The sequence below is a fragment of the Podarcis bocagei genome (assembly GCF_964188305.1).
Source record: "Podarcis bocagei genome assembly, chromosome: 8".
In the NCBI taxonomy this organism is placed as follows: domain Eukaryota; kingdom Metazoa; phylum Chordata; class Lepidosauria; order Squamata; family Lacertidae; genus Podarcis; species Podarcis bocagei.
Genome location: NC_138133.1, coordinates 16,446,453 through 16,473,440, shown reverse-complemented (window position 1 = coordinate 16,473,440; position 26,988 = coordinate 16,446,453). Strand labels below are relative to the sequence as shown.

General features: G+C 41.9%; 1 protein-coding gene across 4 annotated transcripts in view; it reads left to right on the top strand.

Moving 5' to 3' along the window:
- The window catches only part of CDH18 (cadherin 18), a 686,153-nt gene that overhangs the window by 192,701 nt on the left and 466,464 nt on the right, over window positions 1–26,988 (top strand). For 3 of the 4 annotated variants that reach the window (XM_081206324.1, XM_081206320.1, XM_081206319.1), the window contains exon 2: window positions 11,207–11,279. The gene's annotated coding sequence lies outside the window, so the exon portion shown is untranslated. The remainder of the gene's footprint in view (window positions 1–11,206; window positions 11,280–26,988) is intronic. The other variant, XM_081206322.1, reaches the window with a different exon arrangement.

The window sequence follows — 26,988 nt, the reverse complement described above, 5'->3', positions numbered from 1 at the left end:
GCTCTCCTCTCCATGAGAGGAGATGAAGGTCTATGCTTGTAGATAGATAGATAGATAATACTTTATTCGGCTATAAGCCCACAAGGTAAAAACCAATCAATAAATAAAATAGCATTTTACATTCTAAAATATCAACTAAAATATTTCAACGCATACTCTCCTTCACATTACATACAATCTCTAGATGTACCATATTGTGGCCTTGATTATAAAGATGCTGGATAGAGTTTACTAGATTTTAATAGTCATGCAGCATTCCATGAAGTCTTTTATATGAAAGAACTGAATTCAGGAATCTGGCAACCTGTAATGTTCTATAAGAATCAATGTCCTGGAGTAGATAGGCTAGATGTGATTCAGGTGGTTTTGCAAGAGTTTCCAAAATGATTGAACTCAGAATCCTTGATCGGGGAACAATATATAAAGGACAATTAAACAAGATATGATGAAGGGATTCTATTGATTTGTTGTCACATGCGCATAAAACAGAGGTTTTACCATTAGAAAATCTGTTGTTCAGCACATTTGAGGGGAACACATTAAATCTGGCTCTAACAAAAGTGAATCTATGCGACGCAACCGATAAGGTAGACAAATATCAAGGTATCTGGTGCATAAATGTAATGCCCTGGTTTATCGGGGAGCATGTACCTCTACCTGTAGTAAGATTTTGTTGCAAATCAACCTCCTCCAATCTTTGTTTGATGACCTTTTTTGCTGTAATTAGATCTAAATTTAGTATATCGGAAGGAGAGATTCCATATGTCAACAGTTTGGAATGGATTTTTGTTGCCCATGGGCTGGTAAATTCATCTCTCCAAAGACACTGAATAAGATGGTAATTGGGCAATTTATGCCAAAGGGACAGCCAGTAATTAAAAGCATGTCTCCACATCAGGATCTCTAAGGAGGGGGTCTTAAGTTCTGTCTATGCTTGTAGAAGGAGATCCATTCTTGGAAGCTCCCTTCCAGGCAATGCTGAGAGAACTGTCCATGGTTCTTTTGTTGGTGTAATATGAAAAATGGGTTAAATTACACAGCGCTTGGTCTCACGTCTTGAGTTACCACATCCCCCACATCAATATGTTCTGGGATAATTGGGTCAGGTGCACTAGGCTATCATAGCAACACCAGTGAGATTAAGTGTATCACTAGCTGAGTCATTTACCTTCTCATTGGATCAGAAATGTAGAGTTGGGTATAATAGTCTCGAGGGCATTGCTTTCATCATGTTTGCTATGTCTGTGTCGTGTCCTGTCCTGTCTACTGTCAGAAGCAAAGATCACCAGTATTGAAGCAACTTCGTTAGACTGATCATGTTGTGCAGATGCCTGATTATCGTCTTCAAAAGCAACTACTCTATTCCGAACTTAAAAATGGAAAATGTAATCCCAGTGGCCAACAAAAGATGGTAAATGGCAAATATATTTATATCCTATTGATTTCAATGGAAATGGTAACTTTCCCACTGAAATCAATGGGATTTGAAGTTGCTTAATTTTGTCTGACTTCTTCTGAGAATTTTGTCATGTGCACATGCATGAGTGTGTGCACATGTGTGCACATTCATAACATTTGCAGCCTAACAGATGGATTTTAGCTATTACAAGCCTGGTTCACCACCCCTCCCAAACCCTCCCATTTAACTTGTATTTTTAAGATATCTGTGGGATTTGTAAAAAGTACTGAGATGAAACTGCCCTTTCTCTGAACATGATGCCCTTCAGCTTAAACATCCTACAGCAAGATTCAGGAAACTATGTGATGTGCAGAGATTAAAGGCTCTAAGGGTTACATAGAAAAGAAGCAAAGATCACCTTTCCTTTTTTTTTTAGAGGTCTCTTCCAGAGGAAAGCTCAAGTGCTAATTATCTCTTGGATCTATTCCATATTTCCCAATACTTTAGTAAAAGTGTGTTTAAGATTAAGCCTTTGTCACTTTAAATGATCGTCCTTAGGAAATGTAGCCTCATCTACATGCAACATTCTTCATGTTCAACGAGTCTATATTTAACTTGCCTACAACTTAGAGCTGAAAGATCACATCCTGATGACAGTGGAAAGGGGTAGTTGGAACTCATAGCAATATTTCCTAAACCTTTGATACATGGAGCAATGGGACTCCTTCCCAGATATTTAAATCGGGGGCTCACAATTACACTTCCTTGAAAATATATAATGTGCATTTTCTCAGCTACCAGGACAGTGTGAGCATTCTCCTTGCAATTCTATGTTAGTATACTTTTATTCATCCTGTGTACTAATCCTCAGAGTGTCAGTGCCTACATAAGCCAAAATAGGTATAAAGGGTCGGGGTGTGAGCAGACTGTGGTACCCCAAGGTTTGCAAAAGTACACAAAGTAGAAAAGAATCAAGGGGGGAAATAAAAAATAAAACAACATTCTTTAGTGACAATGGAACACTCTGACTGACAGCAGGGGATGGAAAAGCAGGAGAGAGGGGCAATTATTATTATCATTATCATTAATTAATTAATTAATTAATTAATTAACTTTATATACTGACCTTCATCTGAGAGCCAGTGTGGTGTAGTGGTTAAGAGTGGTAGACTCGAAATCTGGTGAACCAGGTTCACGTCTCTGTTCCTCCACATGCAGCTGCTGGGTTAACTTGGGCCAGTCACACTTCTTTGAAGTCTCTCAGCCCCAGTCACCTCACAGAGCGTTTGTTGTGGGGGAGGAAGGGAAAGGAGAATGTTAGCCGCTTTGAGACTCCTTTGGGTAGTGATAAAGCGGGATATCAAATCCAAACTCCTCTTCTTCATCATCATCTGAAGATCTCAACGTGGTTCACAGCATAAGAATACTGGATAGAAACACAAAATTATTAACAAAAGCAAGAACAAACCAAACCAATAATCCTCCTCCCACAAATACATTTATAGGATGTGAATCAGCCAAAGGTTGGGTTTCAGAGGAACATTTTCACTTGGCTCTTAAAGGTGTAGAATGAAGGTGCCAGACAAGCTTCCCTGAGGAGACCATTCCACAGGAGGGGAACCACCACAGAAAAGCCCATTCTCATATTGGCATCCTTCAAACCTCTCATGGAGGAGGCATATCAAGGCGGGTCTCATTTGATGATCTCAAGTAGGTTTTTATGGGGAGAGGCTGTCCTTGAGGTATTGCGGTCCTGAGCCATTAACGATTTATGGGTCAAAACTGGTAGGCCTGGTAGCTAATTGGAATGCAGTGTCCTGGAAAATGGACAACTCACTAGGAGGAGCCCATTTTGTTTCACTTTTCACTTGTTTATTGTATTTAAGTACATTTATAACTCAACTTTGTTCCTTAATATGGAGTTTGAGGTGCCCATGGAACTGAGGGCAGCACCATAGTAAAATTCAAGGTAGCAAGGAGGACAATGCTATCAATGGCTACTAGCCATAATGACTATGCACTGTCTCCATAGTCAGAAGCAGCAGTGCTCTGAATACCAGGTTCTGGAAACCATGGAACGGGAGAGTGTTGTTGTGGTCCTGCTTGTGGGTGGTTCACAGGCATCTGGTGGGCCACTGTGAGATGCTGGACTAAATAGGTCATTGGCTTCATCGCCAGGAAGCCCCTCATCTAGGACTGAGTAGGCTCACAGCAACGTAGGTTCAGCAAGGTTTTATCATATGCCCTGGGAGTTGCCTCTCAGGAACCAACTCAGTCAGTGATGGGGTCATGCTTTCTGGGCAATAGTGATGCTTCTGGGATTCCCCATGCTTGTCAACTATTGCACAGGCTATGTGAAGTAATCTCAGTATATCCTCATTTTCTTCTTCGGGTTATTATCATTTCTGATATATCGGCAGAGGCAGCAGACTAGATGGGCATGCTAGAGGAGAAAATGCAGTTTTCTCAGTTATGAGGGCAGAGAGCAATATATGAAACCAGCACAGCAGCATAATTTTTCAAGGCAACCAGTTTGTTATAATCTGACGAGAGGAGAGCTGCACATTACCCTTCACCCCTGAGAACCTCTTCACTCAGTCACATAGTATTCTGAGAATACTTTCCCATTGTTCATCTACATTTCATTTTAGCAGTTCCCACTTCTGCATGGGTGCTTTTGGCAATTTATGTGGGAGGGGCAAATGACATAGTTACTTCCTCACACCAGCTCTGCCTCACTAGCTGGATAACCAGTTAAAGACAAAAGGACAGGGTGTCAACAACATAGTGTTAACAAAATGCCAGCGGTGTCTCCTGGGAGCCAGTGTGGTGTAGTGGTTAAGAGTGGTGGACTTGTAATCTGGTGAACCGGGTTCGCTTCCCCGCTCCTCCATATGCAGCTGCTGGGTGACCTTGGGCTAGTCACACTTCTCTGAAGTCTATCAGCCCCACTCACCTCACAGAGTGTTTGTTGTGGGGGAGGAAGGGAAAGGAGATTGTTAGCCGTTTTGAGACTCCTTAAGGGGAGTGAAAGGTGGGATATCAAGTCCAAACTCCTCCTCCTCCTCCTCCTATTCATGTGATCATTCTCATTCCAGTGAGAATACATCAGATTGGCTTAGATTAGAAGAACATAATAAATCCAAAACTGCCCCAAATATTCCTAAATTCATTTTGGAGGTTCCTGCTGCATTTCAGGGAGCTTTGGTGAGAACTTACTTCAGTTTGGACAAGCACTGAAACTTTCCAAAGTGGACCATTTCAGCTTGAGATTCAGGACTCATGCAAATCTGACGAACCGCCCTAAATTTAGTGATGACGATGATGACGACGATGATACAGTGCATTTGTGTGTGTTGTGTCTGCAGCTGGTTCACTGTTGCATTTTCTCCTTTTGATTGCTCGTCCAATGCCTTGGATGTTTTGTTACTATTCCATTGTGTGTCAGCTTGAGGCTTTGGCATAAAGTGACAACTAGATTGACTAATTATACTCTGTTTCCCCAAAAGTAAGACATTTCCCCAAAATAAGACCTACTTCCAGTTTTGCCTCCCGCTGTAATATAAGGCATCCCCCCCGAAAATAACACCTCCCCAATAATAACGCCTCCCCCTAACATAAGGCCTCCTTGGAATATAAGGGCCCCAAAGCTACTGTAAGGCGTCTGACTCTTCTGGACCGTAGCGGCGGGTGCCGACACGCAGCTCACTGATTGGCTGCAGTGCAGCCGGAGCTGTTCAGGCAGTGCAAGGTCTCTTTAAATCAGAGAGCCCGTGCCACTGCCAGGACAAGCTGCCACCTGCTACTCACTCTGCCCTGACGGAGTCTGGCTGACTCACAGTTAGACAATAAATGTGTACCATATTCTTCTTCATGGAAAAATAAGACATCCCCTGAAAATAAGACCTAGCGCATCTTTGGGAGCAAAAATTAATATAAGACACTGTCTTATTTTCAGGAAAACAGGGTAGCAACATACCCTCCAATATTCTGCTGACGAAAATAAGGACTTGTGTCTTTCGATACCAAGCTCTTGCGGAAGCTAGTTGACTTGGGACCACTAGTTGACATGGCACCACTGCAAGCCCCAGCACTGGCTGCAAGTGTCGCCTCGTTCTCTTCCCTGAGCATGGTGGCAGCACTGGAGGGGGGAAATAAGACATTCCAGGATACAATCAGAAGCCAGGAGGGCTTTAGTAATTCCCGGATGTCCTGTGGAAATCAGGACAGTTGAGGGGTATGTAATAATAGAAGCAGGCTGCTGGATGCTTCTGTTTGTGTGGTCCAGAAAGTAGTGGCTCAGTACACTGGACGCACCAACACAACAGTTGTTTGGTTAAGGGCTAGCTGTAGGCAAAGTGGCCAAAGTGCTTAGCAGACTCCCTATGGAATTACTTGTCACTCACTCTCACACTCTCTACACAGAGTGTCATACTCTTAAGACTTTGTTGTAAACAGCCAGATTGAATTAACAGTGTGCTGTCCTCTTAAGCCCAACACAGCCTCTGAAATTCCCCTTCCCTCAGCTTAAAGAGAAACCTTGCTTCAGCCCCAGGCCTGCATTTAAGAACTCTGTCAAGGAGCTGCATAGACACTTAACAAGCCTAAGTATTTATGAGGTGCCTCGATCAATAATCAACAGACAGCAGAGTTTTTTAGTTTTGTATTTTTTAAAAAAGAATTCAGATATGTGCAACGAGGAAAAATAACTTTGATTTGTTTATTTACTTTTTTAAAGCAGGTTTATTGGAGTTTGGGTGGAAAATACTGCCTGATGTGTTGTGCCTAATGAAAAGTTTGAAGTACAACTCAATGCCAGTAGTTTAAGACAAAAGCAAGTACCACCTTTTCCCACCCCCTTGAAGAAAAATTGTTCTGCAGCCAGATTGATACTGCACTGATTTTGATCATCCAATCGCTTCCAGCTAGAAGAGAGTATGGATTTAAATCTGCTTTTTATACTTTAGCATCCTCAAAATCGAAGAGTTTTTTTCTCATGCCAGCTAAGCTTGAACTATGTCTATATAAGCATAAATATTAATGCTCCAATCTATAGGAGAGTTCCCTCTTTATGTTTTGCCCTACCAAGGACACACCAGAAGCAAAGTACTCTGATGGCTAAAATGTGTGGATGATAGTTTCAAGGTTTCAATATGCAAGGTTTCAATAACACAGTTCTACTACAGCACAAACTTCTCCAATTATGGAGTCAAAACTATAGCAACTTTGGAAGTAATGGTATAGGTTCTGTCTCTTTTTTATCTGCATGCAGTGTATGGGAATGGCATGGCTATGTTTTGAATCACCCCCCAGTTCTTTTTCCTGTAGGAGCTTCCCTCTGTATTTCATCAGACATATAATTTAGTAATTTCAATATAACTTCATGCTTCTCTTTTTATACCCCTGATAATGCCAGCACACACATAGCTGCCTTCAGAAGTCTTCTAAAGGATGTATAGGTTACTTATTTCCTTGGTTTGGGGGTCAGATAACTCCATACCCTCCAACATTTCTCCTTTGAAAACAGGGATGTCCTAAGGAAAACGGGGGCATTCCAGCATCAAATCAGAAACCAGGATGACTTCTGTGAATCTGGGACTGTCCATGGAAAAATAGGGGCATTTGGAGGGTCTGAAACTGTACATGAAATCTGTGGATGCATTGCAAAATGCATTGTGATATATATATATATATATATATATATATATATATATATATATGCTTTCGTAGATTTTCACGGGTACAGGAATGCAGGTTTTGGTGTCTTCGGGTGTCTTCCCGTGTAAGAGTTGGGGTGTCTAGGCGACGTTTCGACGAGGTCTCACTCGTCATCTTCAGGCTGGTGCTTTCGGCTTCTTGTTACTAGAACAGAGCAGGATCTCAGTGTTTGAGTTCCTATAAATACTGTTGAGGGGGTGTGGTGTATAGCCTCCAACGTTCTGGGCAGAGAGGGAGTTCCCAGATTAGTGTGCCTTTTCTTCTTTTGTTCCTTAATTACTTGAGGGATATCTTGAGTGATTTCTTGAGTGATATTCTGAGTACCACTTAGGAGGGTCATTAGGTGTGGATTAGTTGCTAAAGCTTTCGTGTCTTGACCTCTTGAGCTTGTGAAAAGTTTTTCTGAGAAGATGGCTGTACTGCACTTAGTTGTGCTCTGGCTTGGCTTCGTGTATAGGGGCGAGCTGTGGTTTTGTGCCCTGTGCCAGCCAGATCTGTGTAGGGATTGCAGGGGGGTGCAGCGTCCGGAGGTGCCAATATGGTTTGGCTACTGGATGGTGTCTGTACTTTATCTGTGGAGAGGGTCTGGGTTTGGGTCTGGTGTGGTTGATTGGAGATGGCGTTCTGTGTGTCTCTGGTTCTGGTGTCGGTTTTTGTGGGGAGGGCTAATTTCCAGATGTCTGGCAGGCGGGACGTGTCGTCACGCTTGTTCATGTTGTGAGGGTGTTTCTCATGTTGATGGTCCATGTTCCAGAGGTCCGTTCTTAACCGTTCTCATGTTGTGAGAAACACCCTCACAACATGAACAAGCGTGACGACACGTCCCGCCTGCCAGACATCTGGAAATTAGCCCTCCCCACAAAAACCGACACCAGAACCAGAGACACACAGAACGCCATCTCCAATCAACCACACCAGACCCAAACCCAGACCCTCTCCACAGATAAAGTACAGACACCATCCAGTAGCCAAACCATATTGGCACCTCCGGACGCTGCACCCCCCTGCAATCCCTACACAGATCTGGCTGGCACAGGGCACAAAACCACAGCTCGCCCCTATACACGAAGCCAAGCCAGAGCACAACTAAGTGCAGTACAGCCATCTTCTCAGAAAAACTTTTCACAAGCTCAAGAGGTCAAGACACGAAAGCTTTAGCAACTAATCCACACCTAATGACCCTCCTAAGTGGTACTCAGAATATCACTCAAGAAATCACTCAAGATATCCCTCAAGTAATTAAGGAACAAAAGAAGAAAAGGCACACTAATCTGGGAACTCCCTCTCTGCCCAGAACGTTGGAGGCTATACACCACACCCCCTCAACAGTATTTATAGGAACTCAAACACTGAGATCCTGCTCTGTTCTAGTAACAAGAAGCCGAAAGCACCAGCCTGAAGATGACGAGTGAGACCTCGTCGAAACGTCGCCTAGACACCCCAACTCTTACACGGGAAGACACCCGAAGACACCAAAACCTGCATATATATATATATATATATATATATTTGCTTTCGTAGATTTTCACGGGTACAGGAATGCAGGTTTTGGTGTCTTCGGGTATCTTCCCGTGTAAGAGTTGGGGTGTCTAGGCGACGTTTCGACGAGGTCTCACTCGTCATCTTCAGGCTGGTGCTTTCGGCTTCTTGTTACTAGAACAGAGCAGGATCTCAGTGTTTGAGTTCCTATAAATACTGTTGAGGGGGTGTGGTGTATAGCCTCCAACGTTCTGGGCAGAGAGGAAGTTCCCAGGTTATTGTGCCTTTTCTTCTTTTGTTCATTAATTACTTGAGGGATATCTTGAGTGATTTCTTGAGTGATATTCTGAGTACCACTTAGGAGGGTCATTAGGTGTGGATTAGTTGCTAAAGCTTTCGTCAAGAGGTCAAGACACGAAAGCTTTAGCAACTAATCCACACCTAATGACCCTCCTAAGTGGTACTCAGAATATCACTCAAGAAATCACTCAAGATATCCCTCAAGTAATTAATGAACAAAAGAAGAAAAGGCACAATAACCTGGGAACTTCCTCTCTGCCCAGAACGTTGGAGGCTATACACCACACCCCCTCAACAGTATTTATAGGAACTCAAACACTGAGATCCTGCTCTGTTCTAGTAACAAGAAGCCGAAAGCACCAGCCTGAAGATGACGAGTGAGACCTCGTCGAAACGTCGCCTAGACACCCCAACTCTTACACGGGAAGATACCCGAAGACACCAAAACCTGCATATATATATATATATATATATATATATATATATATATATGAAGATAGTAAGTTTGTTTGGTGTTGGCTCATGAAATTGTACTCCAAAACTACTGTCTGCCCCAGGAGGAAAATTTTTGTTGGCTCCATTCGGAAAGCCAGCATGATATTGTGGCTGCAGGACCATTCTACGATTGGGGGGACGAAAGTTCAGATCCCCATTCAGCACTGAATCTCACTGGGTGATAATGAAGGGGAGGGTTATCTGGGAGATATCCATGCTGTACACATGAGAGGGAGAGGAGGGATGAAGAACTGTGTTTCAGGTATGATGTGGAGGCGAGGCCACTTGGAACAGTCCTGCTATCCACCCAACCTCATATTGGGGAACTATGGTTGGCATTCTTCTGAAGACGGCTCCTATATAATGTGATTTGCGTTTGTGATACATGCTAACTAACTTCCTTGGTGTGCCAGTGAGGTTTGGATTATTGTCTTTTATGGTTTTGTGTGAATTAGGGTTGTGAGATAAACTCCCATACAGTTGACTACTGGTATTGAAATAACATTGTGATAAGTCAAAATAAAAAAAAAACCTTCCAGTAGCACCTTAAAGACCAACTAAGTTAGTTCTTGGTATGAGCTTTCGTGTGCATGCACACGAAAGCTCATACCAAGAACTAACTTAGTTGGTCTTTAAGGTGCTACTGGAAGGATTTTTTTTTATTTTGACTATGGCAGACCAACACGGCTACCTATCTGTAATTGTGATAAGTGTTTCAGCAAGGCAATACAGTGATACCTCGGGTTAAGTATTATTCGTTCCAGAGGTCCGTTCTTAACCTGAAACTGTTCTTAACCTGAGGTACCACTCTAGCTAATGGGGCCTCCTGCTGCCACTGCACAATTTCTGTTCTTATCCTGAAGCAAAGTTCTTAACCTGAGGTACTATTTTTGGGTTAGCGGAGTCTGTAACCTGAAGCGTATGTAACCTGAAGTGTATGTAACCCGAGGTACCACTATATACAGCTGAACAAAAGGTTGAGACTTGACAGTTTCCCAGCCAGTAGCTCAGCTGAACAGATACTTTGTGGATACTTTGCAGGCTTTGTTTGCTCTCTCTCTCCTCCCTCCTAACAGATAAGAAATGACATAAGCCCTCACACAAACCAGCAAACCCTTTCAGCTTCACCAATATGTTTCTTGCTCCTTTCCTAGGCCAATTTTAACCACTCGCAAGCACATAAACCAACTCTTTCTGTAGAACTTCCTGCTCTCAAAAACTGAAAAGCTCTAGCAGCAAAGTAAATAGGGAACATAAGCAAAGAATTGGAAAGTGCTTCTTTCACACCCAGCCCAACTGATAAAAAAGAGAGAGGAGGAGGAGGTGTTGTTGTTTTTATTTCCCCCCTAAATAGCTTTTCTCCATATTAAAAAGGAAGTTTGTTTGTTTGTTTATTGGAGACCCTCCACTTCCAAGGGCAGGCACAGTGGGGCCCTCTGCTGCTACAGGATGACCCGGTGAGGCCCTCCACCACTGTGGATAGGTGCAATGAGGCCCTCTGCCGCAGGGAGTCCTGGGAGTCCCTCTACCACTGGGATGCCCAGCAAAGCCCTCTGCTTCCACAGGGATGCACAATGGGGTCCTCCTCCCCACAGGGAGGCCTGGCGAGGCCCTCCACTGCCATGGATATATATATTGTGATATATCAAGATATTATGATGCTTAGTTGGTGATATATTGTGATATTGAAAAACCAGATATTGCCCAGCCGTAGTATTTAGACTGCACATTCACAAATGAGGGGCTTGGCCTGGATATTTCAAGTATGAATGAAGATGTCATGCAAACGAAATCATTTCTATATTTTTATTTCAGAAGAAAAAGATTGAATGAGAAGGCATTTTGTAACAGGAGAAGCTACTTTAAAATTTACAGCAGCATTCAAAAGGTAGGATTTCTTTTTATTCTTCCCAATGTTGCTATTAATTTTACATGAGTAATGTCAGAATTCTTGTCACATCCATGTCCCTTTCTTTTAGAGGTGCTTGCTTTTAAGATGGAGATCACTGTGCAATACAAAAAGAGAGAGCATTCCTCTGTTTTCATTATTTATCTAACTGCTTGTTCTTCTCCATAAATATTAAAAGTATACTAGATACTGCTTGAGAATATCGTGGGATAGAGAGAGTTATCTCATACTTTGATATCTTTTATCACCCCCCCCCCAATCAGACTCCTTCCTCCAATTATGGATAAAACAAGCTGTATTTGAAGCTAAAGCTCTATTTCATGCAGTAAGAAAGAATGACATTTCTTCTAAATGCCAAGCAAAAGGTTTCCCCAATACAGGCAACAGGTTTAATTTTAATGTGGCATTCTTAGAAGGAGAGAAAGTTGATAAATCTAAACGGGTATACCGATAACCAGGTCTGCACAGTGTGTCCTGCTGTGTTATATGAAGCTCACCAGTAATGTGTTATGGCCTGCCAGATGTTTGAAAACTCCCATGTTTTTGCAAAACAAAAAAAGCTGGTCTTGGAGAGACTGAGTGTGTTGCAGGCACACAGTCACAATGGTGGAAGATATTGTTTAAAAGTTTAAATGATTTAGATTTGTGAAGTTGTGTGGTGGGAGGGTTAACTTTGCCTCCCCAGGGTTATCTTCCAAGTTTTTCAAAGCAGTTCTTTGGGGCTAGTTGTTAAATAATCAAAACCCAGAAGGATATCCCAGTTACAGATAAACTTATACCCTCCAACATCCCGTAGAGGAAAATCAGGATGCATGTCTTTTGGAGCTATGCCCTTGTGGGATCCAGGTGACTAGAATACAGGGATATTTCAGGGCTGTGCTCTCATTGGTGCATCCTGGGATCCAATCAGAAGTTGGAGTGTCCCACTCAAAGCAGAACAGTTGACGGGTATGTCATCTTGTCATATCTAGCTTTGGCCGTGAGATTGGCCCCATCCGTATTTTTAATCAAGTGAAGCTCTTGCATATAAGCAAACACTAGCTTTTGTCTGCTGGAGTACAGTACTGTTTAAAACTGTGCTTAAGCCTGTCTAGAAGCACAGAGCCATGACAGCATTCAGGTGTTTTGGAAAGGGGTACAGAACAAATGCCAGCAAAGAGCTTGCAAGCACCTGCTACATTCAGGCAATCTGTGAAAAGCTAAGCGTCCCAGGATTCAAATCCAGCATTTCCCAATTCAGAGGGCTCTCTTTTTCTAGTCAAAAGCAGAAATGAAAGAAAGAAACTCAAAAGCATAACATATAGTACACTGAAAAAGAGAGAAAAGAAATCTCACTATTTCTCTTGTTTGGGATAAATTTGCTCCCTTGCCACTCGGGAGTGCAAATAAAGAATTGGAATTCAAAGTAAAAATAAAATATATTTTTTATGCAGAAATTTTAAAGAAGTTTTTTTTTTCCCCTTCCCAGAGGGGGAGAAAAAGTTTTGTTGTTAGATGTGCTGGCTTGCAGAGATTCACCTAATTACTTACAGAAGAAATGGACAAGAAAAGTCATGGAAGAACTTGGAAAAACACATTTGTGGTTCCTTATAAGATTAGCCCTGTTGGAGGAGAGATGGAAGAACACACAGAGTGCTCCAACTACAATGTCCTCATCCTCACCCACTTAAATTCTGAAGGGGGCTTCTAAGTCCAACTGGCTGGACCTGCTTAGCCACCTCCTTGTGATTAGGAACCCTGATAGCATAGGTTCCTGATCTTCATACATTCAGTCAAATGCCCCCTTCAATGCCGTTTTTTTTTATTATTATTATTAACTGTTGATCAGCAATACCAAGAGGCACCAAAACATTGTGGCTCTCAGGTGCTCCATGGTTTCACATGCAGTGATTATGTATTTCATCTCTTTCCTGACAACCCACCCCACCAGCCTCCTTCTGAAACAGGGGCAGTGGGGGGTGCATTAGTTGTAATGTGGTAAGATCCATATTAAATTGACACTTCTTGCACACTTATCTTTTGAACTTCCCAGCCATTCCCAAGACAAAAAGCAAAACAAAGAAAACAGTAATAAGCAGAGAGGGCCTAAGATGGAAAATCGAAATGATAAATATATATATAGTGATAATGAATGAACTAGATGATTGACAATTTGTCACTCTTTAATCAGATTGTCACACTGCCTGGTTGTAAGGGATGGGCTTAGCTAGCAACATGATTAATTCTTCCATGTGTGTTGATCTCCATGTGCAAACACCTGTGAACTTAGGAGAGATTCCCCCACTGCATATAGTGGAGCCCTTTGACTCCTCCTCTTCCAGTCCTCCATCACATGTGCATAGTGTGGATGCACTTACTGTGATGCTTCTAGCCAAACTTTACATTGGGAGTGGGAGGACTTTGATGGACCCATAGTTCAATCCAGCCAGCCTTGTTTTGCTCCAGGGCTCCAGGGCACAAGCTAATGGTTTGCAGAGCATCATGGGTTTATTGAAGGTTTAGTGGTGAGGAAAGGAAAGTGGGTCATGGTGAATCTTTTACCAGGCTCCAATTAACATGGAACTTTTATTTCCTTCTTTCTTTCTTTCTTTCTTTCTTTCTTTCTTTCTTTCTTTCTTTCTTCCCGTCCTTCCTTCCTTCCTTCTCCTGCTTTTCTTCTATCATGGGTTCCAAGGTGGCATACATGTATGATCACCCAGATGCTATTCACTCATCTAGGCAATGAGTAGGCTTAGACCTGCTTAGCTCCAGCTAGTGTACCTTCAGATAAAAACATGGTTTTCTTTTAAAACAATTACATCATAATGCGAGAGTAGAGGTAATGTGATTCTATCCAGTAAATCCAACTACCAAGGAGTGGGAAGGTTAGCTTCTCCAGAGTGGCTGGGGAAACCCACCCAGATGGGCGGAGTACAAATAATAAAATTGTTGTTGTTGTTTACTGGGGCTCATCAGGCCTTTCACAATGATCTGACAGGGCTTCACTGAGGAGCATGTGCTGCACCTGGAGTGTACATTTAAACAGTCTTGGTTAATCCTGGGAACTATGGTTTGTTAAAGGTACCAAGAATTGTTAGGAGACTGCGTTCCCCTTAAAGGTAAAGGGACCCCTGACAATTAAGTCCAGTCATGAATGACTCTGGGGTTGCGGCGCTCATATCCCTTTAAAGGCTGAGGGAGCTGACATTTGTCCTCTTCCGCAGACAGTTTTTCCGGGTCATGTGGCCAGCATGACTAAGCCGCTTCTGGTGAAACCAGAGCAACGCACAGAAATGCTTTGTACCTTCCTGCCAGAGCAGTACCTATTTATCTACTTGCACTGCCATACTTTTGAACTGCTAGGTTGGCAGGATTTGGGACCAAAAAACAGGAACTCACCCCGTCGTGGGGATTCGAACCGCCAACCTTTTGATCGGCAAGCCCAAGCAGCACAGTGGTTTAAACCACAGCGCCACCTGCATTTCCCTTCCCTCTGTCAATTCCTCTCCCCAAAGAACTCCGAGAACTGTAGCTTTACAAACTACAGTCCCCAGGATTCCTTGGGGGAAGCCACGACTGTTTAAAGTGGTATAATACTGCTTTAAATGTGTAGTGTAGATGGAGCCAAGTAAAGTAACAATAGGTTATATGCACTCCCCTCTGCCACGCAGTAAGCACAAAATTGATTTATTTTACTGCTGTAGAGAGTCCCCATGTATCTGGAATGGCGGAAAAGAATGTAAGGTTGGTATCTCCAGACATACTTGAACCCAACAAGAGTACTTTTTTCTAGAAATTAAGTGCCATGGGTAGCAGCAAATGCAGTGATGTTAGCTATTCATTTCTAGACGTTGTCTGTCGAGATAGCACATCTCTTCTGTGGTGATTGCATTTTCAAAGAAACTGAGTATTATCGTTGGAATGCTGAGAGAATTCAATTCGTCCTCCTATAATTGCTGGTCCAATTGCTGTGTAAAAGTGGATGTGCCAACATCACACTTCCTGAAGAGTGTCTTGAATAGAAATTATGGCAAAGAATGTGTGTTGTTGATGTGTCTACCCTCCCTGCCTCTCCGGTAATAATTTTGTGACCTCTCACTGTCTTTTGAGTTTTTATTATCTCACTCCACTTCAGAAAAAAGTAAAGTTTACTATGGTGTATTCACAGTGAGAAGTGGGAATGCTGCGCCCCACAAGAGTGATATTGAGATCTTAGGCTACATTGCAGGCTGCTCCTGCTGGATTTTCTGCCTTTGGCTCTTTGAATCCTATGACAATAGCTGGAGAATACAATAACTGTTATTTCAGCTGCATTATGTAACAGTGTACTTCCCTTCTTCTGACTCACAGCATGCAGACAGGCTGCAGCAGATTGAGCGTATGAGTTCAATAGTGTGTCCAATGGTCAAGAAGGCAGTTTCTGTACATACTGTAGAGGGAAGTGAGAGGCAGATGGGTCTCCTCAACCTGGCTAGGTAACCCATCTAGGAGAAGAAATACCCACAGAGGAGCTTACGGTCTTCAAATAAAAACATCTTGGAGATCCCGGGCCACAGAGAGGTTAGGTGGGCCTCAACCAGAGCCAGGGCTTTTTCAGCAGCGGCCCCGATCTGGTGGAATGCTGTGTCACAAGAGACTAGGGCCCTGCAGGACTTGACACCAGGCCTTTGGCTGAGGCACAGTCTGATCCCCTCCTCTTGTAATCCTCATAGAACTCTAGCCCAATGGTTGCCATTATTTTGATTCTGAATTTATTTTAGAATGAATTTATTTTAGAATGTATTTCAATTAAATGATTATGATTTAATGTAAACTGTGTTATTTTTACTGATGTTAGCTGTTCTGAGCCCGGCTTTGGCTGGGGAGGGCGGGATATAAATATATTATTATTATTATTACTATTATTATTATTATTATTCTGCTCCTAAACCTCTGCTGCCTTACAGGGCATCTTTGGGGAAAGAAAAGGCTAAGGAGTAAACACTACACAAATTCGGAGTGAAGTCCCTAAGATGGCTGGATGGAGTCTTATACACCTCCTTCTGGCAACTCCTTCAGCTGGTGCCAAACATATTGTTCTGCTTTCCTTTGGACCACACCTGTGAAGCCAAGAGGGGGTATTGTCATCCAGCCAGCTTTGGACCTCCATATACACTGCCTAGGTTTGCACCCCAGGGACATCATTTCAGTGCTGCTAACATCAGTGGTTTGACTTCACCCCTGGTGGCAAGCTCCGTTGTCTCTTGAGATGGGTGGATGCCAGCAACAAGTAGGATCCCAGGAAGCTGCCTTACACTGAGTAGGTTGGATCAGACCATCTAGCTCAGTATTGTCTGCAGCTTTCCAGGTTTTCAGAAAGGGTTCTTCCCAACCAAACTGGTGAATGTACCTGGGAACTTATGCATGCACATAAAGTTCTCTGCCACTGAGTTACAGCACATTTCACACCGAGGCAGATTGTTCATAGTGAGAGTTCATTGGTATTCTGAACCCGGATGTGGTAAGTTCAGGATGTTCTCAGATCAAGTAAGAGTCCATAAAAGGATCATCACTAAGTCTTTGTCTGTTCATCACAGTGATAAATGGGCTAACCTCACAGATCTAAACAAATGCATCACAGAAAGTGATATTTACAGATGACATTGCACTATGCGGTGTAGAGAAACAGGAATTGCAAGAGCTTCCAAGCAGGTAGAAGATGTTATTAGAAGAGAGATCGATCGATGCAGACAAGACGGATTATAGGAGTTGTGGGAACAACAAGGCAAGAAGGAACACCTTCAATTTAGAAAATGAACCACTGCGGAAAGCGCATGAATTTAAATTTCTAGGCTCTATGATTATTAGAACAAATAAGGAAAGAAGTTAAAATAAATTTCAGAGCCAGTTGCTCAAATGGTGGGAAATTATTAGGTGGTGTTGGCATTTGCCAATTACCTTGAGGAAGGAAGGCATATTAAACAATTGTTTACTCAGTTATGGTCTATGATGAGCTAGAAAAGAACATAGAGCTTATTTTCTCCACAGACTTAAAATTGTCTGTTATTCTCCTGCCCTGAGGAATCTGGGGACTGCAGATCTGTGGAGAGGATTAGGAGACTTTCACAAAGACTTCTCAACACCTTCTTTAAACAATTCTTAGAATTCTTTGGAAGAATCCATGATAGTTTATTGGTATACATCAGTTACTTATATGAATCAGAGGCAGAATCAATATGTATAGAATACAATACAGAAAGAAATTGGGTTTCCTAGGGAAAGAAGAGCGGTGGGCTGAGGGGAACTTCTATGTCAGATGTAGCATGAAATTATTACCAATATGTGATGTCTATAGTTGATTATTAACCTGATCCTCACAACCACCTCCATGGCAGCTGTTGCTCATGCTGACTTCAAACCCTTTTTAAAGCATGTCTTGAATGTGTTTATGAATTGCCTTCCTGCCCTCAAGAGTATACACAATGATTAAAAGCAATACAAAACAATATCAAAACCACCAGAACCATCATTCAAACAATTCTCAGAATGGAATTTAAAACTCTTCAAGAGACAGGTGCACCAAAGCAGTGTTTACAACCTGCCTAAAGCTAGGCAAAGATGGGACTAATCTGATTTCATAATCAGAGCCCTACTGTAGAAAATACCCTGTCCCAAGTATGCACCAACCTAGCCTCTCTTGGTGGGAGGGTGGAGGAGTCACACATCTGGTGCCTCTAATGATGACCATGAATTTTGGGCAGGTTTACATGGGAGGAGAAGTTCTTCCAGTTATTCTGGCCCCAACTCAGTTATAGGTGAGAACCAGCTCCTTGAATTGTGCTTTGGAACAAATTGTAAGCCACTGTAGATGATTCTAGACTGGTGTCGTATGGTCCATAAAGCACCAGCCTGAAAACAGTCTGCTCAAGCTGAAGCTTTTGATTACTCTTCAGGAACAGTCCCATGTAGAACACACTGTAGTATTCCAAATTACAGGAAATAAGGCATGGATCACTGTAGCCACATCTGCTTTCTTGGCCCAGCTGGCACACCAACTGATGCTAAGCACAGTCTGTCCTGGTCAAAACAGCCATCTGGCCTTTTAGCAGTTATAGGGGGTCAAAAGGTACCCCCAAATTGCAAACTTGATCCTTTAGATCAGCGGTTCTCAACCTGTGGGTCCCCAAATGTTGTTGGACTACAACTCCCATCATCCCTGAGCTCTGGCCTTGCTAGCTACGGGTGATGAGAGTTGTAGTTCAACAACATCTGTGGACCCACAGGTTGAGAAGGGCTGCTTTAGATGGATCCTTTAGTGGAACGCCATCCATAACATGCTGTTACCTAAACCCAGCATTAGCTGTATATTGATTAGTTGTGCTGCTATTTTGTCCTCATTGAGCCTTAATTGATTAACTCCTATGCCACATGCAGAGGCAGTTTTGTGCAAGTTGATTGCATGATTTGTTGTGTGTGGACTTTAAGCACTTAAAACAACAACACAACCCTGCTCATTAAAGCATGCTAAAAGCTATTAATACAGAGTCCCATATCTCTCATTACATTGTACAGAATCACCTCTGTGTGATGTTGTTCATGAATATAAGTTAGCAGAAGCATCAGGGTTGGGCTCCTCCATTGCTATAATGTATTTATAAGAGCACTTGTAAAGAAAGGTGAGATTAGAAGAGCGTTGCCATATGTTTATCACACACAAAACTGTTTCAGCCAGGCTGAGTTTAAATGGAATGTCAGCTTTGAAGAGGGGGTTCAAAAGAGTGGGGAAATGTTGCCTTCGAAATGTAACAAAGACAATGCTCAACATTTTTCCACGCTGTGTTCATTGTTGAAACTGCTGCAAAACAGGTAGCACTGGTCCAGTTTTCCAGGTAACTGGAGCACACACCTATGGCTGGCTATACCATTAGGTTGAGTGATATGACTCAGGGTTCATCCAAGAAGCCTTCAGGCATTCTAATCTACTGTATAAAACCACGATGTGAGCATAGATAAGCACATTAAGATCCTCCCCCATCACATTATCCTCTAGAGTGGTACCTCGGGTTACAGATGCTTCAGGTTACAGACGCTTCAGGTTACAGACTCTGCTAACCCAGAAATAGTACCTTGGGTTAAGAACTTTGCTTCAGGATGAGAACAGAAATCACACTGTGGCAGTGTGGAGGCCGTGGGAGGCCCCATTAGCTAAAGTGATATCTCAGGTTAAGAACAGTTTCAGGTTAAGAACGGACCTCCAGAACGAATTAAGTTCTTAACCCAAGGTACCACTGTATTAATTGGAAGGTAAACTTCAGAAGAGGGAAACCTTTTGTACTTGCAGATACACCTCCCCACCCAGTTTGGAACCCAGGGATATCAGGATTATAAATCATGGAAAGAGTTCCCCCTTGCTTCAGAAGTTCATCCTCCAAGTCATGGGGTAATAGAAGGCAACAGAGCTTAATGCTCTCATCCTCAGTCTCTTAATTCATGTGTTAGTTTTACAAGTGAGTGGTTTGCCTGAAGAGTGCTATAATGAACATAAAAGAAAGCCTAAAATTGCATAAAAGCAGCAACATACTAAAGTTCTAGATAGAGTCTAAAATTACTAATAACAATATAATGTAAAATAATAATGTAACAACATAAAAAGCACAAAAGTAGTTTTTCTTTTCCCTTTTAGCGTAAGTTCGCATCTGCTTTAAATAAATCTTGAGTGCAAAATTCAGGATAGCTCTTCCTATAGTGCAAAAAACTTGAGATAAGTTTATGATCACTGGCTGAAGTGATATTAGCTGCTGCCTAAAATCCCTGAAGAATTTTTTTTTAGTCTTATCTGAATTCTTTCAGCCTCACTCAAAATTCCTTTGATGTTTTTAGGAACCTCCACATCTACCCTGGACAGCACTTTAAATTCTGTAGCGTTTGGGGGGATACAACCCCTCTCCTGAAAACTTCTCTTCTTATAAAAATCCATTTGGTTTCCCTCATATTTTGTTGCCAGTTTTGTCTGAATGTAAACATCTGTATTTTCCCTCCCCCCTTTCTTTGGTGAACTATTTGCAATTCTACTACGTATATCAGCAGTATGACGGACTCTCTACAAGATGCTATTCTTTATATATTTCTTTAATAACTCTTGATATAAACAATTGAAATATTGTTGATTCATAGTAGAACAAGGTAGAACAGCCTAAAAGCTCAATCCAAACCCAAGATCCACTGGGATGAGTTTGGATTTGGTAGATATTGGGCTTTCCTGTCTAGGCCAAGGTTCAGCTAGGGCTGCACTGACTTAAGTCCCCCATCCCAGATTTGCTGGTAATAATGACAATGCAAATTGTTCACTCTGGCTCAACTGGGACTCAGCCAAGGCTCAGCTGACAGAACTTAAACCGGCAGAATATATGGCAGCATGAGTCTTCCAAGAGGGGTCCAGGGGTGTTGCAGGGGCAGTACAGGGCAAGGGTAAATTTACCCCTATACTAGCTCCCTTTCAGCTTGGTCATGTGACCTAGCAACCTGGCAGACCTTAGTGGGCAGGTAAGGTGGTCTAAATTAAATTCCTCCAAATTCCTTTTGAGCTGAGTTTGGAGTAGGTGTAATTTATGATAGCATAATTTATGCCAGGTTTCTATAGTTAGGATTGCTGTGTAATACAGGTACATTAGGCGCTTTTCAATGTGTTTCAGCTGCATATAGACTGCACCTGCTGTTGACTGGAAGGCTTTGCATTTGTTTGTTTGTTTGTTTGTTTGTTGTTTGTGTCCCTCTCTGTGTGTATATATAATATTTAATGTTACTGTTTTAAAGGACACTGCATGAGCTATCTTCTTCCTTATGAACCAATTTTAATCATTATTAGGAAACTTGAGATGATGATAGATTAGATAGATAGATGATAGATAGATAGATAGATAGATAGATAGATAGATAGATAGATGATAGATAGAGCTATGTGCAGAGGAAAGTTCACTAGATTAAGATGGGGATGCATGCATACATAGCAAAAAGATGATACTTGAGATGTTTTATCCAGACATTCCTATCCTGAAATGGAGAAACCAACTTTTGGTATCTGCAGCTAATAAAGATTCAGAGCTCCATTAAGTTGGCTAGATGTGCCTTTTGATGCAGAATGGAATATGTGTCCCTGTCCAGGACTAGTAGTTGTTGAGCATGGCTAGATTCATGCAACTGCAGTTGTACTGTGGCTAAACTGTGTAAAAAGCAAACAGATCTAACTCTTAATATATATATAAAAATTAAATCCACTGCCACAATGGCTATGATAGTTTACTCCACACTTCCTGATTCTTCTGTCAGGATATGTCACCAGAATGCAATTTTGGGATTGGGATTTTGAAAACTACCTATATAATTTTTTGGCCCATAGTTGAGAATGTGTTTACATCATTGGAAACATCTTTATTTGGATGTTGTTGTTTTTTAATCTACTGCACTAATATCCCACCTGATCAAAGCTGTTTTAGGGTGACTTACAAGTCACAAGAATGGGTGGCAGAGGCAATCCAGAGAAAGGGTTGGAAGGCAGCTGCCAGAACCACGATGAGCTGCAGTTGCTTGGAGAGGGTCCATTTTATAAAATCCGTATTATAAAGTCAATATTTTTATCCATGAGAAATAAACTTGATTTGTCTGTGGTATAGGTCTCAGTAGGACTTTTATTGCAAAGGGTATTCAGAAGGGCAAGCAGAGCTTAGCTGCAAAGCTGCAGACACGTCTTCTAACAAATTGTACTTTGATTCTAATTTAGTGCAACCGTTGTGCACCAATAAATCATCCAGAGATACGCAGCCCATATTCATTTCTCTGAAGCTTCGGGCTTTGTGCCAGTTGTTGCCTTGGAGTGTCACACTCGAACGTTATATTTGCAGCTGAAAGGTAGTTAAAGAAACAGTACATAACACTTTGGGTAATGATTTCTCTTCTCCTTTTGTCCATGATAAGTCCATCATTGAGCTTCAGGTAGAGCTCTGACCAAAATGTACTTGAATCATATACACCAGTCACAAACTCATTCTCCATCCTTATGTAGCCAAAATAGCGTCATACAAACACAAGAGCAAAGTACCAGTAGTTTTGCAGTTACCCCACAGGTAACTTGCAAAAACAGTCCATTCAGGACTGAACTTATTGCCATGAAAAGCTGACTAACTCTTGGGAGAGGAATAGAAAACAGGAGAGGAGAAATAACCTGAAAAGGGGCAATGCTGGCTGGAACCTGAACAGGAGCACTCCACCCTGGAAAAAAATTGTTGCAGGTCCCATTTGTAATATCTTGATTGTATACATTGCTTAAGCCTTAGTAGGCACAACGCATCATATCAGAAATGGGCAAGAACGGCAAATCTGAGGCCATGTAACTTGAGACTTCTATGCACCTCTTGTACAAAGACATTGATAGTAACCAAAGTTACTAAATCTGACTTGACTTCTCAGCTTCTTTTTCTAACAACCCACAAAGACACTATAATCAAGGAGCAGGACTTGATTCCATTTCAGTTTCTTTTTAATGAGTCCATGTGGGGTTCATTACACTCAGATTTTCTAATGCTGCTCTTGCCCTTGGGGAATTAACATTTATTCTAGGGAGCAAAGTTTGCCCTCTACTTAAACCTTAGTCTGCATCCCTGGCTTCCTTCCACCTGCCTCTTTTTCACAAAGAGTATGTTTCATGGGGAAAGTCCCCCCCCCCATCTACTTCTCTGCTCACTGAATTTTTCTGCAACCTTTCCCACCATTGTTTTGTTTTGCTCTCCTGGTTGACTTAACAGCTTTCTTTCTTTCTTTCTTTCTTTCTTTCTTTCTTTCTTTCTTTCTTTCTTTCTTTCTTTCTTTCTTTCTTTCTTATTTCAGCATTTTTTACATATACAGTGGTACCTCTGGTTAAGAACTTAATACATTCTGGAGGTCCGTTCTTAACCTGAAACTGTTCTTGACCTGAGGTACCACTTTAGCTAATGGGGCCTCCCACTGCCACGTGATTTCTGTTCTCATCCTGAAGCAAAGTTCTTAACCCGAGGTACTATTTCTGGGTTAGTGGAGTCTGTAACCTGAAGCGTCTGTAACCCGAGGTACCACTGTACAATCAAAACACAATTTCATTTTGTCTCTTATTTTTGTCAACTTCCCACCCTGTTTTCCATGGAGTTATTATTTCTCCCCTTTTGCTGCACCCTATCTTTTATCTTTTAATCACAACCACTATGTATTATAATTAATTACTTCTGATGCTCATAGCTCACATTCTACTCATGTTCATCATGCTATAATCATTATTTAAGCAATCCAAAAAAGACATCCATTTCCCCACAAAACACTCATAATTAGATTCTACTAATTTTGCTGGGGTGACTTTGATGGTGAAGAAAGAGATTCATTCTTTCATTCATTCATTCAAAATTAACACCATTTTTTCCTCTTAACCAACGAGATCACCCCCAGTTTAGAAAGTGTATCCCTCTCACCCACCCCCATCATTTTCTGACATGCTCCTTTCTGTTCCACTGTCCCAGATCCTTATCCACCAACTGCTCATTCCTTCAGTTAAGGCAGGTATCACCAACCTGTGGCCTTCCAGATGTTGCCCCTACCATCCCTAACTTTTGACTGGGGCTGGATTCCAACAAGTTAGCCACCCTACCTTGACTAATGCCTCCCTGGTTTGTTTTTTATCACAGCCTGGCATACCTGCCTGCCCTTCAAGCATGGTTTGTTCCCACCGTGTTTTCTGTGCTTGACTGTTTCCCACAGTGATGGAACAAAAACAATTTAATGCTTATTTTAGAGTAATTGTGCTTCTTCTTCCCCACTTCTTATTGTGTGGCCAGAATTGGCAGCACTAGCTGCTGCTTTGCTCCTGAGCCTAGGAATATACTTCTACGTTACAAAACATTAGTTTTATTAATGGAGAGAGTCTTGGATTCTGTTATATATGAGAAGAAAAAAATAAGAGACCATGAGCTTCATTGGCACATTTGCTGTCTGCATGGCCAGAATATTGATATGTTCCTGCAGCTATATGTGTATTGTAAGAATCTAACACAGTATGGTGGAAACAGCCTTAAAATCCATGCATCCACTTCCTTCATCTCTTGCGTTTATGGTTAAATAAAGAAGTGGGCTTTGCTCTGCTACACTTTTGTACCCAAATAAGCAGAGTAAGGTAATCAAATGTTTGTGAGGCATGTACCAAACACTGATTTGTTGATTTTGCTAAAATCAGTCAATCTTGTACTCATTAGATTAAAAGTTAGTGATTACAGGAGGAGTATGGATGGATTGATTCATGTGATAATCATGACACTCTCTTGCTTGTTCCAAGCCAGGAGAAAATGTAAATGGTTGAATTGAGCCTGTTGCTAGCTGACTGAAAAGTAATAATAATAGCATTTTGTACTTGAAATGTACCTGCTGTTCCAACCATTATTCTAAACTTTGAGGCAGGATCGTTATGGTAGTGGGCAGAACTGGGGGACAAAAATGGGGAGTGTTTGGGAGCAGAATATATGGTACTTTTAGTGATAAGAGATAAAAATTACAGAACTACTACCTCATGTTCCCTTGCAGGAAATGACATCTAGGGAACATGGGGTTTCTAGTTATCTCTGCCTGCTGCTTCAGTTTGAGAGAGAACCCTAGTTTGAAACAATCCTTTCCAGCTAATGGAAGGATAGCAAGCCCTTGTTTTTCTCTAAAATGCCAACTCTACTGCTGATTACCCCCTGCCTCCTCTCAAAGGTTTGGTTTGGTTTTGGAAGGGAAGGTAGACAAATGAATCCTGCTTTAAGCAAGACTCAAATTTAAAGAGGTCAGCTCCTAGACTTCTCAGACTGGAGGCTTTCACACTTTGAAATCCTGGAATGCTGAATTTGCTCCCATCACTAATGCTGTTTATTGCTTTGGAAGCCAAAAGTTGCTGGGACAAAGAGTCTCTTCCTGTACAAATCCTCATGTCCCCTAGTTCCTCATGGGAGGCTCTGCCCAAATTCACTTTCCAAGAGGTAAGGCTGTGTAGTAAAGGGAAAGGGACCCTGACCATTCGGTCCAGTCTTGATTGACTATGGGGTTGCGGTGCTCATCTCGCTTTACTGGCCAAGGGAGCCAGCATACAGCTTCTGGGTCATGTGGCCAGCATGACTAAGCCGCTTCTGGCGAACCAGAGCAGCGCACGGAAACACCGTTTAGTACTTACTAACACTGTGTAGTACTTACATTAAAATCTTTTCTGTAGCTTTACCATAGCTGAAAAACATTTCACCCAGAGAGGCCCTGCCAATTTGCTTCACTAGTCACTAAAACACAGCTTTTCAGTACTTTTTTTCTCTTTTTTAATTAGGCAAAGCTTTTAAGAAGGTGGTGATGTGATGTGTTTTAAAACAACTAATGAAAAGGAGTAATAAAAATGAAACATCAGGAAAGGAAGAGTGGGCAAGAGGTTATGTATGTATGCAAACAACAGCAAAACCAACCCCCCCCCCGACTATAAATGATGATAAGAAAGTGCTGATGTGCACATGAGATATGTAAACCTGTCCCACCACCTGTTATTTTTGAGGCATACACAACTGTTCACTAAACGTGTGTGTGTGCGTGTGCGTGCAAACGCACATGTGCATACTCTTGCCTTGAGTATGGCTTTAAAATGTGGTTGATCATTTTAAATCATCATCACCTCTCACTCCTGCTATTCTGCAAATTAAAGGTAAAGGTACACCTGCCCGTACAGGCCAGTCGTGTCCGACTCTGGGGTTGTGTGCTCATCTCGCTCTAGAGGCTGTGATTCTGCAAATTAGGAAGTGGCAAAGTCAACTTGGACAGTGGGATAATCTCCCCATTCTGCACAACCACAACCAACAACAACTTGCTTCTGCCTAATTTTAAAACGTCATGAACAAAGCTTTGAGAAACACCCCTAATCGTTCATTAGCCCCGTGCTACACACAAGCAGACAGTACAAGTGCACTGATTTTCACCACACATCATCCACATTGAGGGTGCAAGTCTGAACTAGGAAGTCTCTACACCAACAGAGTTTCTATAGGCACAGGAGACTCCCCACTTAGACCTTCACCCTCCACAAGTTGGGAGAAGGTATTTAGCATGCTCATCTGTGCAATCCTTGTTTGTTTGTAGATTTTGCATGCAAACAGAAAAACTATGCAGGGCTTGTGTGTACATCACAATGAATGTTCTTCAAATTGTAGGATGGCATGGAATGGCCTGTAACGGGGAGAAATTTGAAGCAGACTCCATGACGTACATGCTTTATCTATGCTGACTCTTTTGGCATATATTTATTTTTTTTATAAAAAAAGGAGAAAAAAGAGAAAGCTACAATTTGACAAGGTCAAGGTAAAATTATGAATCAGAGGCAAGAACTGAACATTCCCCATGCTCCCGCCCAACCTGTCTGCTAATGCAGACACTTCAAAAACTGTTTTGTATTTTTTTTTAAAAAAAAAAAATTGGTCTGTTTATGGAAGGTAATTGACCAAACTTCTTAAGGTGATTTTGATAGCACTCTGTCATGTGCAGCACAGCATTCTGCCTTGATGTCGACTAAGGCACCTTTTCCATAATAAAAACATCAAATATCAATTCTTCCATATTGTGCATGACTGAGTGCAGCAACAGCTCAAATCTACACAAGCAATTTGACATAACAGAAATAGGCAAGTGCTGATACAGTTTTTGAACTCATCTT